Source organism: Odocoileus virginianus, chromosome 25, assembly GCF_023699985.2.
Source record: "Odocoileus virginianus isolate 20LAN1187 ecotype Illinois chromosome 25, Ovbor_1.2, whole genome shotgun sequence".
In the NCBI taxonomy this organism is placed as follows: Eukaryota; Metazoa; Chordata; class Mammalia; order Artiodactyla; family Cervidae; genus Odocoileus; species Odocoileus virginianus.
The window spans coordinates 11,187,654-11,204,841 of NC_069698.1; the positions used below are offsets into that span (position 1 = coordinate 11,187,654).

Sequence of the window (17,188 nt, forward strand, 5' to 3'; positions counted from 1 at the left end):
AAACATAAAAGCAAGGATAGGCATTAGTAATAGTAGTTTCCTTTAGGGAGAGCGAAGGAGACTAGAACTGAGGGATGTAAAGGAGTGCTTGCTCTGTAATACTTTATTTCCTTTATTTAAAAGAAAAACTTGAAGCAAATAATACAAAATGTCAGTTCTGCATGGTAGGAAGACTAGAGTATGCCATATTATTTTTGTGCTTTCACTTTTTTCAAATTAATAGACTTTATTTTTAGAAAAGCTTTAAGTTTAGAGAAAACTGAGCAAAAATTACAGAGTTCCATGTTTTTTCTATCCAACTCACAGTTTCCCAATTATTTACTTCTTGCATTAATGTCATATATTTATTACAACTGGAGAACCAGTCGCGATACATTTTTATTAACTGAAGTTCATCATTTATATTAGGGTTCACTTTGTGTTTTACAGTTCTTTGCATTTGACAGATGCATCATGTCATGTATCTATCATTACAGAAACATGCAGAATGTGCCACAAAATCCTCCTTTGTTCCACCTCCTCATCACTTTCTTCCTGCCCCTGAGCCCTTGGCAACCATTGATCTTTCTACTTTTTCTATAGTTTTGTCTTTTCTAGAACATTATATAATTGGAATCATACAAAATGTAGCCTTTTCAGACTGAACCCTTTTATTTAGCAACAATGCATTTAAAGTTCATCCATGTCTTTTTCTGGTTTGATAATTCATTTCATCGTAGTGCTGAATAATATTCCATTGTATGAGTGTATCACTGGGTTTTTTGTGGGGTTTAATTTATTAATTTTTTTGCTGTTGTTGTTGCTTGTTTTTGTTTTTTATCCATCCCCCTATTGAAGGACGTCTTGTTTGCTTCCAGTTTGGGGTGACTATATTATACAGCTGCTATAAACATTTAAATGTTTATGTGCAGGTTTTTGTATGGACATTAATTCCCAACTCATCTGAGTAAACACCTAAGAGCCTAATCCTGAATTGTATGATTCGTACGATTTGTTTTGTAAGAAGTTGCCAAACTGTCTTCCAACATGGCTGTATCATTTTGCATTTCCAACAATAAATGCAGAGAGCTGTTTCTCCAAAGCTTCTCTAGCATCTGATTTTGTCAGTGTCCTAGATTTCAGCCTTTCAAATAGGTGTACAATAGTACCTCACTGTCATTTCCATTTGCAGATCAATCAAGATATACAATCATTTTCCATATGCATAGCTCCTTTGATGAAGTGACTTACTTATTACTTGGGCTGTTTGTTTTCTTATTGTTGACTTTTAAGAGTTCTTCGTATATCTGGATACCTATCTTTTTATCAGACACATGAATTGCATGTATTTCCTCCCAGTTTGTCGCTTGTCTTTCCAGTCTCTTAAAAGTGTCTTTCACAGATTAGAAGTTTCAAATAATATGGAATAATTCATATATGTTTTTCTTTGATGGGTTGTGCACTTGATGCTGTATCTAAAAACCTCATACCCAAGGTCATCTTGACTTTCTCCTATGTTAACTTCTAGAAGTTTTATAGCTTTGCTTTTACATTTAGGTCTATGACCCATTTTGAATTAATTTTTGTGAAAAAGCATAAGGATTATGTATAGATTTCTTTTTTTGTTTGTTTTCATGTGGATATACTGTTGTGCTAGCACCATTTATTGAAAAGATTATTCTCTCTATACACAGAATTGCTTTTGCCTCTTTGTCAAAGACCACTTGACTATATGTGAATCTATTTACAGGCTCTCTATTCTGTCTCACTCATCTTTGGGTCTTTTCTTTCACCAATACTACACTGTCTTGATAACTATAGCTTTAAACTAATACCTGAACTTGAATAGTGTCAGTCCTCTGATTTTGTTCTCAAGATTGTGTTGCTTATTCTGGGTCTTTTGCCTTTCCATATAATACTTAGAATAAGTTGGTCAATATTCACCAAAAAATTGCTGGGATTTTAACTGGAATTGCATTGAACCTATAGATCAATGACAGCACTGAATCTAAGAATGACCACTTAACAACACTGATTCTTCCAATCCATAAACATGAGTATCTCTCCCTTTACATGGATCTTTGGTTTCTTTCATTAGAGATTTGTAGTTTTCCTCATAAAAACCTTATACATATTTTGTTAAACTTACATTTCATTTCTTTTCCCTCTTCTTTTGGTGCTAAGGTAAATAGTGTTATACTTTTAATTTCAAACTCCAATTATTCATTGTTGATATACAGGACAGCAGTTGACTTCCATATATTAATTTTATAACTTCAACTATAATCACTTTTTAGTTCCAAGCATTTTTGGTTGTTGTTGATTCTTTGGGATTTTCAAAATAGACAGTCATTATCACCTACTAAGAAAGCTAGTTTTATTTCTTCCTTCTCATCTTGTGTATTTTATATTTCTTTTTCTTATATTATTGCAGTAGCTGGAATTTCCAGTACGATGTTGAATTCTAGTGGTGAAAGGGGACAGCTTGCCTTGTTCCCAGTCTTAGGGAGAAAGCATCCAGTCTTTCACCATTAAGTAAGTTTACTGTGGGTTTTTCTGTAGATATTCTGTATTAAATTGAGGAAGTTTCTCCCTTTATTCTTAGGTTGCCACTTTTCAGATTAAGAAAAAACTTTTCTAAAAATTTTTTTTTAAAAACTAAGATGGTCTTCAGAACCAGAACCTTAAATGCTAGGTTAAGAGCTCTAAACTTTATTCCATGGAAAATAAGATGGAACAGAATGCTTTGAGCAAAAAAAAAAACAAAAAAAAAAAACCACAACAGAGATATGCATCAGACCCCTTAAACATTTCCACAATACAAGAATATAATTTCTATCTAAAAATGTCCTGCAAACTCTTCCAACTCCTTCAATACCTCATTCTGCTGACATTCAAATCTCACTCGCCATTAGCCCTGCCTCATAGCCAACTTGAGTCCCTTGGAGGTCCCAGGAAAGATGCAGAATATTCATCAGTCTTGATAAACTGCTTCCACACAAACCTGACTTGCAAACTCAGTATTCTACTACCCCCTCCCTGCCCAGGAGAGAAAGTTAGGTCACTCTGGTTCAGAGCAAAGGCACAGGCACCCCATGGCCCAGACTCACTAACCAATGTGCAGTCAAAATGCAGTGACCACATCTGAATCAACAGTGTTGAACACTCACTTGCACCATATATTCTAACGAAGGAGTTGTTGTCAAGAGCTCCATCCATAAAGGTATCCAGATGCCTATCTATAGAGAGCACTCTGTACCCCAGTTCTATCCTCTGGGGACATGAGATCAAACTAGAATCCTCATTTTAGCCAGATTGCCACGTGACTCATATGCACATTAAAAACTAAAAACACTTGTCTGGTCTAGGGTAAAATTTTCGTGGCACTATTGACATTTCATGCACAATTATTTGTTTATTGTGTAAGGTTCTCCTGTGCTTTCCAGAATGTTCAGCAATATCCCTGGCCTCTACCTACCAGATTCTGACAGCACTTTACTCCCAACAGTGACAGATATCTACAGATATTGATAAATGTTCCCTGAAGGGCTAAATCGTAATCCCTTCCCAATAAGAAGTACTGGTTTAGAAGATCCTTGGTCCAAACTTTTAACATAAAAAGTTTTTTTTTCTTTTTCTTTTCACTTGAGAAAAAGAGAAATGTAACAAATTTAGCTGTTGACTACTGTAAAAGTCCAAACAATATGATGTACACCTTCTCAGGAAGATAAAATACATGTTATTGCAACTACTAGAACAAAACATTCTTTGAAAAAAATGACTTGCAAAATTCCCACGACCTTTCATACAAAAACTTTTGAAGTTTAAGTTTGATATTACTACTGAAGACAAAGGAGGGCTAAGTGTTAAATATTCCATACACGAAATGAGGTCCAAGTACTTATCCTTTCATGTCATCACTGCAAAAACTTTTGCCCTAGATATCATCATATAAAAGTCTATCTAGAACATCTCATTTTGAAAAAGATGATCTATGAGACATCATAACCTGTCAGATTATAGTGTTATAGTGTTAGTCGCTCAGTTGTGTCCAACTATTTGCAACCCCAGGGACTATAGCCCTCCAGAATCCTCTGTCCATGGGGATTCTCCAGGCAAGAATACTGGAGTGGGTTGACATTCCCTCCTCCAGGGGATCATCCTGACCCAGGGATGGAACCCACTTCTCTCATGTTTCCTGCATCGCAAGCGGATTCTTTGCCACTGAGTTACCAGGGAAGCCCCTTGTTCGTAGGATAAGTCTACCCATTTTGATAGCCAGTTCAGCCGGTTTGTTTATTTGTGGTTTTGTGTATCCTTTTGTGTTGCAAGTTGATGAACCCAATTTTGTAGGCTAAGTTGCTCTGGTGTGCACATCGGGAACATATTTACCCCTCAGTCTGGGCTTTTTCTTTACAGGATAAGCCAATTTGGTTGGGGCACCCTGTTGGAGGGGGGTAGGTTTTGTTGGATTCTACCTGAGTGGGAACCAGTTCATTGGGGAGCTAGTCTCATGTGGTGAGCAACCTGGTTGGAATTAGTTCTTTTTTTTTTTTTTTTTTTGGTAGGGTAAATTTATTTACCTGAGTTGGGAGCTGGTTCATCTGTGCAATGATGCAATCTGCTTGTGCCATTTTTGTTGAGATTTGCCTATGTCTTTTGTGTTTTCATGTTACCAAACTTATAAAAATGGGAAATGTTTCATCTATCTCAAAGGATAGCTCTTTGGGGAGCATATTAGGTATGCTAAGATCAGAAGGCACCTGAGTGACTGGCAAGTATACAATCTCGCAGGTAGCAGTGCTTTGCCAAGGAGAGGAACACTCTGATAATACAGGCCTGGGGTCTCCCTTGGACTTGAGACATCCAATTATAATTTTCCCTACAGGAGTCCCAGGTAACTTTGGCAGTGAGAGCTTCAGCTCCAGTTTGGGAGCTCTCCCAGTGAAGGAAAACTACAACATTTTAGAGAACTGTCCAAGGCTTAGTGGGACTTGGAGTCACCTTTGGGGCATTCTTGCCATTTGGTTTTGGGGCATCTTTTTGCTATTTGATTTTTTTTTTTTTTTTTTTTTTGGTGATTTCCTGCTAGTGTGGTTTGCTAACACAGACCTCTGGTACTAACTGCTCAAGGGAAAATGAGAAGTACTTCTTGTGAGGCTGGTTTCTTAGCAGAAGGCCTTCTCCCCTAGACTTTAGTAGGAGGGGGTGAAGCTGTCCAAGAGGGGTGAATGGGTGTGTCCGTCCTTTGGTTTCACTGAGGTGGCCACTGTTGCTGAAGCTCCAATACTTTGGTCACCTGAATGCACAGAACTGACTCACTGGAAAAGACCCTGATTCTGGAAAAGATTGAAGGCAGGAGAAGGGGATGAGAGAGGACGAGATAGTTGGATGGCATCAATGACTCAATGGACATGAGTTTGAGCAAGCTCTGGGAGTTGGTGATGGACAGGGAAGCCTGGCATGCTGCAGTCCATGGGTTGCAAAGAGTCAGACACCACTGAGTGACCGAACTGAAGACAAATAGAAATCCTAAATGCTTTTTTCCCTGCAAATATTTAGCTGTCTAGTTGAGTGGACTTGATTTTTTCCACCTGTGAAAAACCCAATTTTAATCCAACCTCTTTTTTAAACATAGGTTTTATACTGCTGTACCTGACTCAGGATTCAAGTCTTAAAATAAGACCTGAGAACTCACTGTTTGCGTGTCTGTACATGTCTTTGTCTTTGGATAACATTGCGGTGGTTGATCTGTAAAAGAGTTTTATTTAATTGGCTTAAACAAAAGTTAACACTTACAAGACAAACAATTCTAAATAGAAATTAAGCAAAGTAAATTTCATGTTCACATGAATGGGAAATATTCAATACTAGGCTTCCCGGGTGGTGCTAGTGGTAAAGAACCCGACTGCCAATGGAGGAGATGTAAGAGATGTAGGTTCGATCCCTGGGTCAGGAAGATCCCCTGGAGAAGGAAATGGCAACCCACTCCAGTATTCTTGCCTAGAGAATCTCAAGAACAGAGGAGCCTGGCAGGCTCCAGTCCAAGGGGTCATACAGAGTCAGACATGACTAAACAACTTTGCATGCATGCACATTAAATTTAAGTTAGTTGATCTAACAGGCATGTCATATCATCATTAAATAAAATATTAAGTATAATACTTTCATTGTGCCTAGGTTTTGTTGTCCACTTGCTCAGTCATGTCTGACTCTTTGAGACCCCATGGACCGCAGCACACCAGGCTTCCCTGTCCTTCACCATCTCCCTGAGTTTGCTCAAACTCATGCCCATGGAGTCAATGATGTATTCAACCATCTCATTCCCTGTCATCGCCTTCTCCTCCTGCCTTCACACCTTCCCAGAATCAGGTTTTCATTTCAGTTCAGTTCAGTTGCTCAGTCATGTCCGACTCTTTGTGACCCCATGAATCGCAGCACACCAGGCCTCCCTGTCCATCACCAACTCCCGGAGTTTACTCAAACTCATGCCCATCGTGTCAGTGATGCCATCCAGCCATCTAATCCTCTGGCGTCCCCTTCTCCTCCTGCCCCCAATCCCTCCCAGCATCAGGGTCTTTTCCAATCAGTCAACTCTTCGCATGAGGTGGCCAAAGTATTGGAGTTTCAGCTTCAGCATCAGTCCTTCCAATGAACACCCAGGACTGATCTCCTTTAGGATGGACTGGTTGGATCTGCTTGCAGACCAAGGGACTCTCAAGAGTCTTCTCCAACACCACAGTTCAAAAGCATCAATTTTTTGGTGCTCAGCTTTCTTCACAGTCCAACTCTCACATCCATACATGACCACTGGGAAAACCAATAGCCTTGACCAGACGGACCTTTGTTGGCAAAGTAGTGTCTCTGCTTTTTAATATGCTGTCTAGTTTGGTCATAACTTTCCTTCCAAGGAGTAAGTGTCTTTTAATTTCATGGCTGCAGTCACCATCTGCAGTGATTTTGGAGCCCAAAAAAATAAAGTCTGACACTGTTTCCACTGTCTCCCCATCTATTTCCCATGAGGTGATGGGACAAGATGCCATGATCTTAGTTTTCTGAATGTTGAGCTTTAAGCAAACTTTTTCACTCTCCTCTTTCACTTTGATCAAGAGGCTCTTTAGTTCTTCTTCACTTTCTGCCATAAGGGTGGTGTTATCTACACATCTGAGGTTATTAATATTTCTCTCGGCAATCTTGATTCCAGCTTGTGCCTCTTCCAGCCAGTATCAGCTAAATAAGATTTATTGTATCTGTTGCAAATTTGTCAGGAAGGAAAGTAACTTAATGTGAAGAAACTTTTGAGAAAAGAAAGTGCAAATGAGAAGAGAGATTTTGAGTAGACCTTTAGAAATACATGTTTTAGGATCTCTCCAGGTAATCTACAACTTAAAAGTTAAAACTGTGCTAAAATAACTGAAGGGAGGAAAGGTTTATGGAAAATGGAACCCCCAGAAGGGTTTTTTGTACATGATCAGTCAGGATTGACTATGTTTAAAACAAGTTTAATTCAAAGTAAACTGAGACAAAACATAAATTGGGCTTTGCTCCCTGTTAAAAGTTTTCTGAAGATGCTAAACTGCCTTTGGTAACAGATTTTAAGTTTATTTACTTCTGTAGTAACCTGTATTTGCCTTTGAAATCTTTTATTGTCACTTTGGCTCGGCTTCACAGTGACCCATGGGCTTCCGTTGTTGCTCAGGCGGTAAAGAATCTGTCTGCACTGTGGGAGACCCGGGTTCGATTCCTAGATAGGGAAGATCCCTTGGAGAAGGGCGTGGCTATCCACTCTAGTGGGCGGAATTCCATGGACAGAGGAGCCTGGCAGTCTGTAGTACATGAAATGACAAAGAGTCCGACACGATTCTGTGACTAACCCTTTCACTTTCACCCTCACGGTCCTATGTATTTTAAAAGTTTCTTGGTGTTCCTTTGATGAAACTTCGCAAATCAAATTATAAAATTTCTTTGACCTCAAGCTAACTTGGGTGTGCTTCAAAGGGCCCCTGAGGTCCAGAAAAGGAGATATTAACTAGGTTCACTTGGTGTATTCATCTGTAAGGGCCAAGCCATGCTGTGCTCAGTCCTGTCTGACTCTTTGTGACCCCATAGACGGTAGCCCACCAGGCTCCTCTGCTCATGGGGATTCTCCAGGTAAGGATGCTGGAGTGGGTTGCCATGACCTCCGCCAGGGGCTCTTCCCAACACAAGGATTGAACCCAGGTCTCCCACATTGCAGGCGGATTCTTTACCATCGGAGTCACCATGGAAGCCCAAGAATACTGGAGTGGGTAGCTTATCCCTTCTTCAGGGGATCTCCCTGGAATTGAACCGGGGGCTCCTGCATTGCAGGCGGATTTTTTACTAGCTGAGGTATCAGGGAAGCCCTAACTGTAAGGGAGATGTCAAATGAATTATACATTTTCATGTTAGGTTGCTTCAGTCATGTCCAACTCTTTGGGACCCCAGGGACTATTGCCTGCCAGGGTCCTCTGTCCACGGGATTCTCCAGGCAAGAATACTGGAGTGGGTTGCCATGCCCTCCTCCAGGGGATCTTCCTAACCCAGGGGTCAAACCTGCATGTCTAATGTCTCCTGCATTGTCAGGTTGGTTCTTTGTCACTATTGCCACCTAATAAATTTTCTGTTATATGATAAATGGTACAGATAGTCTAGAGATTATATGGAGTTCCTAACAATCTGATATATCCTGGTGGACTATTGTCCATCATAATTCTAGTTATTTTCTGAAAGTGTTGAATGTCACAGTAGTAACCAGATGGCTTTGTCAATTGCATTGTAATGAGATTTAAACTGTGCCTTTTTAAAGTTACTTGCACACAGTTATGGTTTCACCCTAATACCTTTGCAAAAATGTCTCCTCTTCAAGATTTATAAAAAGGACTTTTGGATAAATACAGGTTTCTGACTTTCAGACCATAATGATGAACTGAGTAAGAAAGCAAAGAATTCTAATGAGAAAGCCGATGACTTCATAAAGCTGTTAACAAAAAGGATTACTTGCATAGGAAGAGAAAGCTGATGACTTCATAAAGCTGTTAACAAAAAGGGTTAGTTACATAGGACTGAGTGAACTGGTAAATATGGTTGTAATTTTTATGGTTTTTATCTAAAAAGATGACTGATTTAAATCTGTGTTTTCCAAGTGTAAGGAAATTCTTCTCCTTAAATCATGGCTTATAATAACTTGGTAAATTATATCTTTTGTGAGCAAAATTGAAATATGTATATTTTTCTCTCTACTTTGTTGATCCTACCAGTAACATATACTTGTCTCAGAGATTAAGCTATGCATGTCTAAGTACACATGGACCCTGAAACTGTGAAGAGCTCATGAAATCAGTTATGCCTCCTTTGGTCTCTCAACTATCGCAATTGGATTATAAATGTAATCATTGTTTAAATTTGTTCTTTGTCTTCAAATTGTGCTTTGTCACTGCTGTGCTCTGTCATTGTCAATGTTACTGGCTGCACAACTCATATTCTGTCCAAGTTATAAGACTGCTATCTCTTTCAGTAATCGATGTGTAAATCAGGCCTCCAGTGAAACTTCTGTGGCTTAATCTTTTGAGGAAATAATTGTAATAATATGATTCTGGGTATGAGAAGAAACAACAAGGGAAAATGTCTCCTGGATTATATGAACAGCTAGACGGAAACCAGAGAATTTTAATTATTGATGGAGTCTGGTCCAAAATTTACCAACTGGTGTGGCCTATCAAGCATTTTTGCTTGATCTGGGATGAGCCTCTCAGCACCATGGGACAAAAGTTGATCAGGAAATGTTTCCCAAATATTGGTCAAATCCATGACCAAGAAGGAAGACCTGAGAAATGGAATCAGTGACTGCAAGCCCTTCGACGTGATCCAATGAGCCCCGAGGAAGGCGAATTAGACCGCAGTCACTTCCTGTGGTGAGCCCTGAGGAAACTCTGAGAATACAGGCGCACGGTCCCCAGACAGATGAGGGACATACCAAGGAAACAATTTGAATCAGCCCTGACTCTTGCATCTTCCATACATAGAAAAGCGCTAAATTTCTTAACTTCAGATGCTGCCTCTTGGGTTTGAAGTTCGATATTTCTCAGTCTACAGGTATAAAGTGGACACTTTTCAGAAAAGAACCAAAAGAAGACAAATCATGACATTTGAAACACTGGCACTGAAGACAGACACTCCCAGAGAGATCCATCTGACAAGCAGAACCGTCGTCACCCTCTTTTCCCACAAGATTGTGGGATGGCCATTGACAGTGGGGAATTGTAACTGGGAGGGGTTAATTTTGACTTCCTGCTATGACTTTAACCTTACTTTTGCCCTTTTTGTTATTAAAATCATGCATAATGGCATGCCTCAGAGAATCCTGCCCTCTCAGCCTGACCCTTTACTTAGCTAACAGGGAGACAATCTGACCCTGCCCACCTGTGAAGGACTGTTAGAAAAAAAAAGCTAACACATCCGCCTGCCTGAGGCGTGTCATTCTCAGAGATACCTGCAAGAATTAAATGTCCTTTCACTTTGTTTCCTCGCCTCTCTCCATCTCTGATCCATACAAGAACCTGACATCAAGGCCTCCAACAAGATGGAGACTTTGAGTCTGCCATCTTCCCTGCCAGCCAGCTCTCTGAATAAAGTTGTATTCTTTGCCTCAACAACTCATTTCTTGGATTTGTTGGCCTATCGTGTGGTGATCAGAGTGAGCTTGGACTCTGTAACACTTAAAATAGTAACATGCAGCCATACAGATGTAACCTAAAGGAAGTTTAGCATCATTTCTTATTCTCATGTAATTTAACATATCAAATAAGCCTAAGTAATTTAACATTTTTCTTTTGAGAGAACAAATTCTTTAAGGTTTTCCAGGGGCTTTCTGGAAAAATCCCACAGTTCCAAATATAAAAGATTTGGTTTTGGGAAGTTTATTAAAAAAAGTCAAAATGTTTGAAATATTAATAGGACCACAGATCACAGTGAATTAATATTTACCCACTTAACCAAGGTGACAATAAAAATGTTTCAAAGGCAAATGCAGATAATTACCCATGTTGTAACAAAAACCTTGGCTCTCCTAATATTGACTCAGTTTTTCTTAAGTAATTGAACACTTGGTAAAGATAACATGAGGCATAAGAAATATTTTGATAAGACATAAAGTCTTGGCTTTATGGACTTTTTTCTAAGCGAATTTCTTAAAAGGTAAAGAGAAAAACCCCAAAAAGACTTTGTTCTTTGAACAGAGAAAGAAAATTAAATTTTAGTTTTTTTTATATATGCACATTTTTATATTAAACCCTATTAAAAAGAAATTTCTGATAAATTCATTCAATTTAAACCAACTTGACTACACAAGATTTTCTATTTCAAACTTTCTAAATATTTTCAGTGGTTCTCCTTTATTTTTTCCTCTCTCTCTTTCTCTCCTTTATTATTCTGAAACAGCCTTTAAATAACCTCTAAACCAGGACAAAATTACTCCCCATTTCCATGAACAAAAAAGTATCTTCATACCTCATGCCTTTTCTTACCAAAAATACATCTTACTTTCCTTATATACTTTGCATACAGAGCTTTCTTATTATTTTAATAGTTTTAATTACATATATTATTAAAAATTTTAATCTCTAGTAACCCTAATTTTCAGTGAAAACTAAGAAGCACAACTTTGTTTTTTTTTTAAGCTTTAGATAGCTGTTGATACTCTTTTTAAAAAATTAATTAATTTATTTATTTTACTTTACAACATTGTATTGGTTTTGCCAACCCGGGGATCAAACCCAGGTCTCTCTCATTGCAGGAAGATTCTTGACCATCTGAGCCATTAGGAAAGCCTGTCCAGCCTCAAATAGTGGATGTGGTGAAAGGTAGGGGAAGTCATGTTCAAATTCAGCTTATGAAAAAACGTATACTGAAACCAGTGTGGTGATATCTGAACACTGTACAATTTTTGTTGGCATAGAGGAGGAAAAGGTTGCAGAATAATTCTTTGGTCTCTTAGTCTCTTGGAGTTAGCAAATTTAGGTCTCATATTTATTCTAATTAATTTTTTCATAGACCCCCATCTAGGAAATAATGGCTCCTAATTTGGGTGAGTGACTATGGCAAATAAAAAAAGAAACAAGACAATTTCAGCTATTGATAAACTAGCTCAGGGCATCATGAGGGAAGATGGGGACACTGGTTCTGCTTGGAAGTGCTAGCTGGGCTGTGCTGAGTCGAAGGAGCGAGGCCAAGGCAGGGGAAACATCCATGCAGTGGATGAAGCCATCGGCCCAGTACTACCCGCAATACGTATATGGTCTTATTGATTCCATTACACAGAAGAGACAGCTAAGCTTAGAGGCGTTTGCCACTTGTCTGAATGTTCGTAGCAGGGCAGAAAAAGAAGCCTAATCTCCTGAGTACTAGTGGACAACGTTCTTTCTATCAATACAACACCAAATACCCCCATTTCAGTTTCCTGTTGCTGCCCTAACAAATCACCGTAAGTTACAACAAAAGATTCAATATCTTACAGCTCTGGAGCTCAGAAGTCGGAAATGAGCCGCACCCGAATCGCAGCCTCTCTCTCTGACGCTGCTCCCCAGTCTTCTCTCGCTACGTGTCCTTTTCGACTCTGATGATTCTGCCTTCCTCTCGTAAGGATCCTTATGTTTACATTGGCCTGACCAGTATAACCCAGAGTATAGTCTCCTTACCCCAGATCCTTAACTCAAACCTTCAAAAGCCCTTTTATCATGTAAAGGAAAGCAGGATATGTCACCCCAAAGTATGCCTCTTTGACATAAAAGTTATTTTTTGCTGAAGGCTATTAAGAATGCAGGGAAAGCTCTCTCTCCCTCCCCTTTCCTACCTAAAGGCAGAACACACATTCTCCTTCCACTAGAGACAGTCTTACCAGCCCAGAGATAGCCCCAGAGGAATCTGTAAACAAACATTAGCCACTAAATTCCCTGCTGTATATTTTTCTTCCCAGTTTGCTGCCCTCAGAAACCTAAACTTCCTTTCTTTGTCCTGTCATTTCTCTCCACAGCTATTGTTCTTTGTTGAAGATGATCTAGAAATTGTAGTTATAAGCCACTGCTTTAAATTACTTTTAACTGAGGTTTCTCCCACATGCCACGCACTGCATGAGTTAATAAACTGTTTTCCTCTTGCTTGTGGATCGTTCTGTTACAGAGTCCGGGCTGAAAATCTAAGATGAGTAAAAAAAGTTTTGTCTACCCTACTTCCTGACATTCCACATGGAACCAGGTGGAGTGTCGCACACTCTCTGAAACCTGCAGATTGGATCCTGGGACAAAAAGCCAGCAAGAGGTAAGAATTCTTACCCAAGTCTGCTCTCTCAGTCTCTCTGCAGTTCCTGGGCAAGAAAGAAAGGCAAAAATTTCCCTTATCCCCTCCTCTATAAGTGTTCTTCCAATGAAATATTTGTAAAAACTACTTCTTTTCATTGTGACTCTGTGGATTTGGAAGCGCTAGTAGTAAAGAACCCACCTGTCAATGCAGGACACATAAGAGACTCGGGTTCAATCCCTAGTCTCTCGGGAAGATTCCCCTAGAGGAGGGCACGCAACCCACTCCAGTATTCTGGCCTGGAGAATCCCATGGACAGAGGAGCCTGGTGGGCCACAGTCCACGGGGTCACAAAGAGTCAGATACACCTGAAGCGACAGAGCACGCACGCATGCACTCTGTAACCAGACCTCCTCACCTCTAGATCTTTCCATTTTTTGGGCCCCCATCACACACACACACACACACACACACACACACAATCATGGACTATCCTTAAAAGTTCTTAAATAGCAGTTGCTTTACATTTCTCATAAGTAAATGTGCCCCTGAATTTCTTTAAAATCTTTCTGGTGACCTGGTTTCTGCTGATGTAAATTTTACCACACCTCCAAAATATAAACATCAGAGAAGTTAATTAAAACAACTGCCTACAACCACCTGAGATTGGAGGGGGAAAAAAGAGAGAGACTTTAAAAAACAAAAACAAAAACAGCTATGAAAATGCCCTTGTTCAAAATCTAGTCCACAGCCTCTATGAGATTAGCTGTGAAAAGTAAATTTTAAAATCTTAACAGTTTTCTCTACAAATATTTGTAAAAAGTTTTAGCTGTCTAAGCAAACAACCTTAACTTGTTCCAACTGCCAGAAATGCAAATTGAATTCAACATTCTGGTATAAGCTAGTGAGTTTTATATCCCATAACTTTTTAGCCATAAATGGCTAAAATTTTTTAATGAAGCTGCAGAAGGGCATGGCAATCCACTCCAGTATTCTTGCCTGGAGAATTCCATGGATAGGGGAGTGTGGCAGGCTATAACCCATAGGACTGCAAAGAATCAGACAAGACTGAAGTGACTTAGCACACACGTAAGTAAGATCTTTATTTGCACCTGTCTGTATATTTATGTATGTCTATTCCAGTTGAGCTATTTCAAATCCTGAAAGATGATGCTGTGAAAGTGCTGCACTCAATATGCCAGCAAATTTGGAAAACTCAGCAGTGGCCACAGGACTGGAAAAGGTCAGTTTTCATTGCAATCCCAAAGAATGCTCAAACTACTGCACAATTGCACTCATCTCACACTCTACCAAAGTAATGCTCAAAATTCTCCAAGCCAAGCTTCAGCAATATGTAAACCGTGAACTTCCAGATGTTCAAGCTGGCTTTAGAAAAGACAGAGGAACCAGAGATCAAATTGCCAATATCCACTGGATATTCAAAAAAGCAAGAGAGTTCCAGAAAAACATTTATTTCTACTTTATTGACTATGCCAAAGTCTTTGACTGTGTGGATCACAAAAAATTGTGGAAAATTCTGAAAGAAATGGAAATACCAGACCATCTCACACACCTCTTGAGAAACCTGTATACAGGTCAGGAAGCAACAGTTAGAACTGGACACGGGACAACATGCTGGTTCCAAATAGGAAAAGGTATACATCAAGGCTGTATATTGTCACCCTGCTTATTTAACTTATATGCAGAGTCCATCATGAGAAGTGCTGGGCTGGAAGAAGTGCAAGCTGGAATCAAGATTGCCGGGAGAAATATCAATAAACTCAGATATGCAGATGACACCACCCTTATGGCAGAAAGTGAAGAGGAACTAAAAAAGCCTCTTGATGAAAGTGAAAGAGGAGAGTGAAAAAGTTTGCTTAAAGCTCAACATTCAGAAAACTAAGATCATGGCATCTGGTCCCATCACTTCATGGGAAATAGATGGGGAAACAGTGGAAGCAGTGTCAGACTTTATTTTTTTGGGCTCCAAAATCACTGCAGATGGTGACTGCAGCCATGAAATTAAAAGACACTTACTCCTTAGAAGGAAAGTTATGACCAACCCAGACAGCATATTAAAAAGCAGAGACATTACTTTGCCAACAAAAGTTCATCTGGTCAAGGCTATGGTTTTTCCAGTGGTCATGTACAGATGTCAGAGTTGGACTGTGAAGAAAGCTAAGTGCAGAAGAATTGATGCTTTTGAACTGTGGTGTTGGAGAAGACTCGTGAGAGTCCCTTGGACTGCAAACAGATCCAACCAGTCCATCCTAAAGGAGATCAGTCCTGGGTGTTCATTTTAAGGACTGATGCTGAAGCTGAAACTCCAATACTTTGGCCTCCTGATGCGAAGAGTTGACTCATTGGAAAAGACCCTGATGCTGGGAGGGATTGGAGGCAGGAGGAGAAGGGGACAACAGAGGATGAGATGGCTGGATGGCATCACCGACTCGATGGGCATGAGTTTGAGTAAACTCCAGGAGTTGGTGATGGACAGGGAGGCCTAGCGTGCTGCGTTTCATGGGGTCACAAAGAGTTGGACACGACTGAGCGACTGAACTGAACTGAGTTGTGTTATGTGTATGTGATATTTTTGTACCTTAGGATGGTACTGCCAAAAATAACTTATGAAAGAGCTTAATAATCATGTGTATAAATTAAATGTTCTGAAAATTTTCAGAAATATAGAAACTAACCTAAATGTCTTTCAAGTTCTCATGACTGGGATAATCTTCAGTAAATAAAAGCTAGTTTAAGTTCTTCAAATTAATAAAACTGGCATGTCTCCAGAACTTTCAACATTAAATTTAATGCATACATATGACTTTTTTACTCCCTGGATTTAACAGTCAAACAAGTATATGTTATCTCTATTAGATATTTAAATTATAAAATTATAAATTGAAACTAAGAAAAATACACAATAAAAATAAATTACTTAATGTATGTTAAGCACAACAGCAAAAAAAGGAAAGAAAGAGAAGCCATGTATTTAAATTTTTAGGTACTTTACCTCTATGATGTTTGATGCTTGCCTAATATATAGATGTTACAATTGTCAACAAGAAAAGTAATTTAAGATGATGGCTACTTTTGTCTAATATTATGAAATTGTAATGAGTAATCTAAACATAATTGTTTAGAACAAGCAAATTAAATAAAAATATGTGGGGAAAAAAGCTTATAAATTAACTTTTCAACACTGATTATGTTTTACTTATAAACAGTTTCCAAAAATCTTTTTGGTAAAATAAAGCCTTAAAGCTGTCCTGTATTAAGTGATGCATAGTCATTGAATATCTAGATCATTTCCAGATAAGATAAAATACTGTAACAGTATTACTAAACATAAGTTTATTTACTTTTGACTTCTTATAACAGAGGGACAAAAGATATTTGGGTCTATTAATAATATGTTTTTCTTGCCATGTTAAAAATTTGTAGTATAATAAAAGGCATATGCATCTAGAAATTATGAAATGTTTTATTCATAATTTGCCAATCTACTATAAAATGTTGGTATGTGACAGTTCAAAGTTGTGCTTCTCGCCAGTCAGAATGGCTGCTATCCAAAAGTCTACAAGCAATAAATGCTGGAGAGGGTGTGGAGAAAAGGGAACCCTCTTACACTGTTGGTGGGAATGGAAACTAGTACAGCCACTATGGAGAACAGTGTGGGGATTCCTTAAAGAACTGGAAATAGAACTGCCATATGACCCAGCAATCCCACTTCTGGGCATACACACCGAGGAAACCAGATCTGAAAGAGACAGGTGCACCCCAGTGTTCATCGCAGCACTGTTTATAATAGCCAGGACATGGAAGCAACCTAGATGCCCATCAGCAGACGAATGGATGAGGAAGCTGTGGTACATATACACCATGGAATATTAGCCAT

At 39.0% G+C, this 17,188-nt stretch overlaps 1 protein-coding gene across 2 annotated transcripts in view; it reads right to left on the minus strand.

Moving 5' to 3' along the window:
* LOC110147947 (transmembrane protein 45A-like) overlaps positions 1 to 17,188 on the minus strand; it is a 77,782-nt gene that overhangs the window by 37,175 nt on the left and 23,419 nt on the right. The window contains exon 1 of one of the 2 annotated variants that reach the window (XM_070455005.1): positions 12,510 to 12,838. The exons of the other annotated variant lie outside the window; for it this stretch is intronic. The gene's annotated coding sequence lies outside the window, so the exon portion shown is untranslated. Of the gene's footprint in view, positions 1 to 12,509; positions 12,839 to 17,188 lie in introns of those variants that run through there. 2 annotated transcript variants of the gene reach the window in all.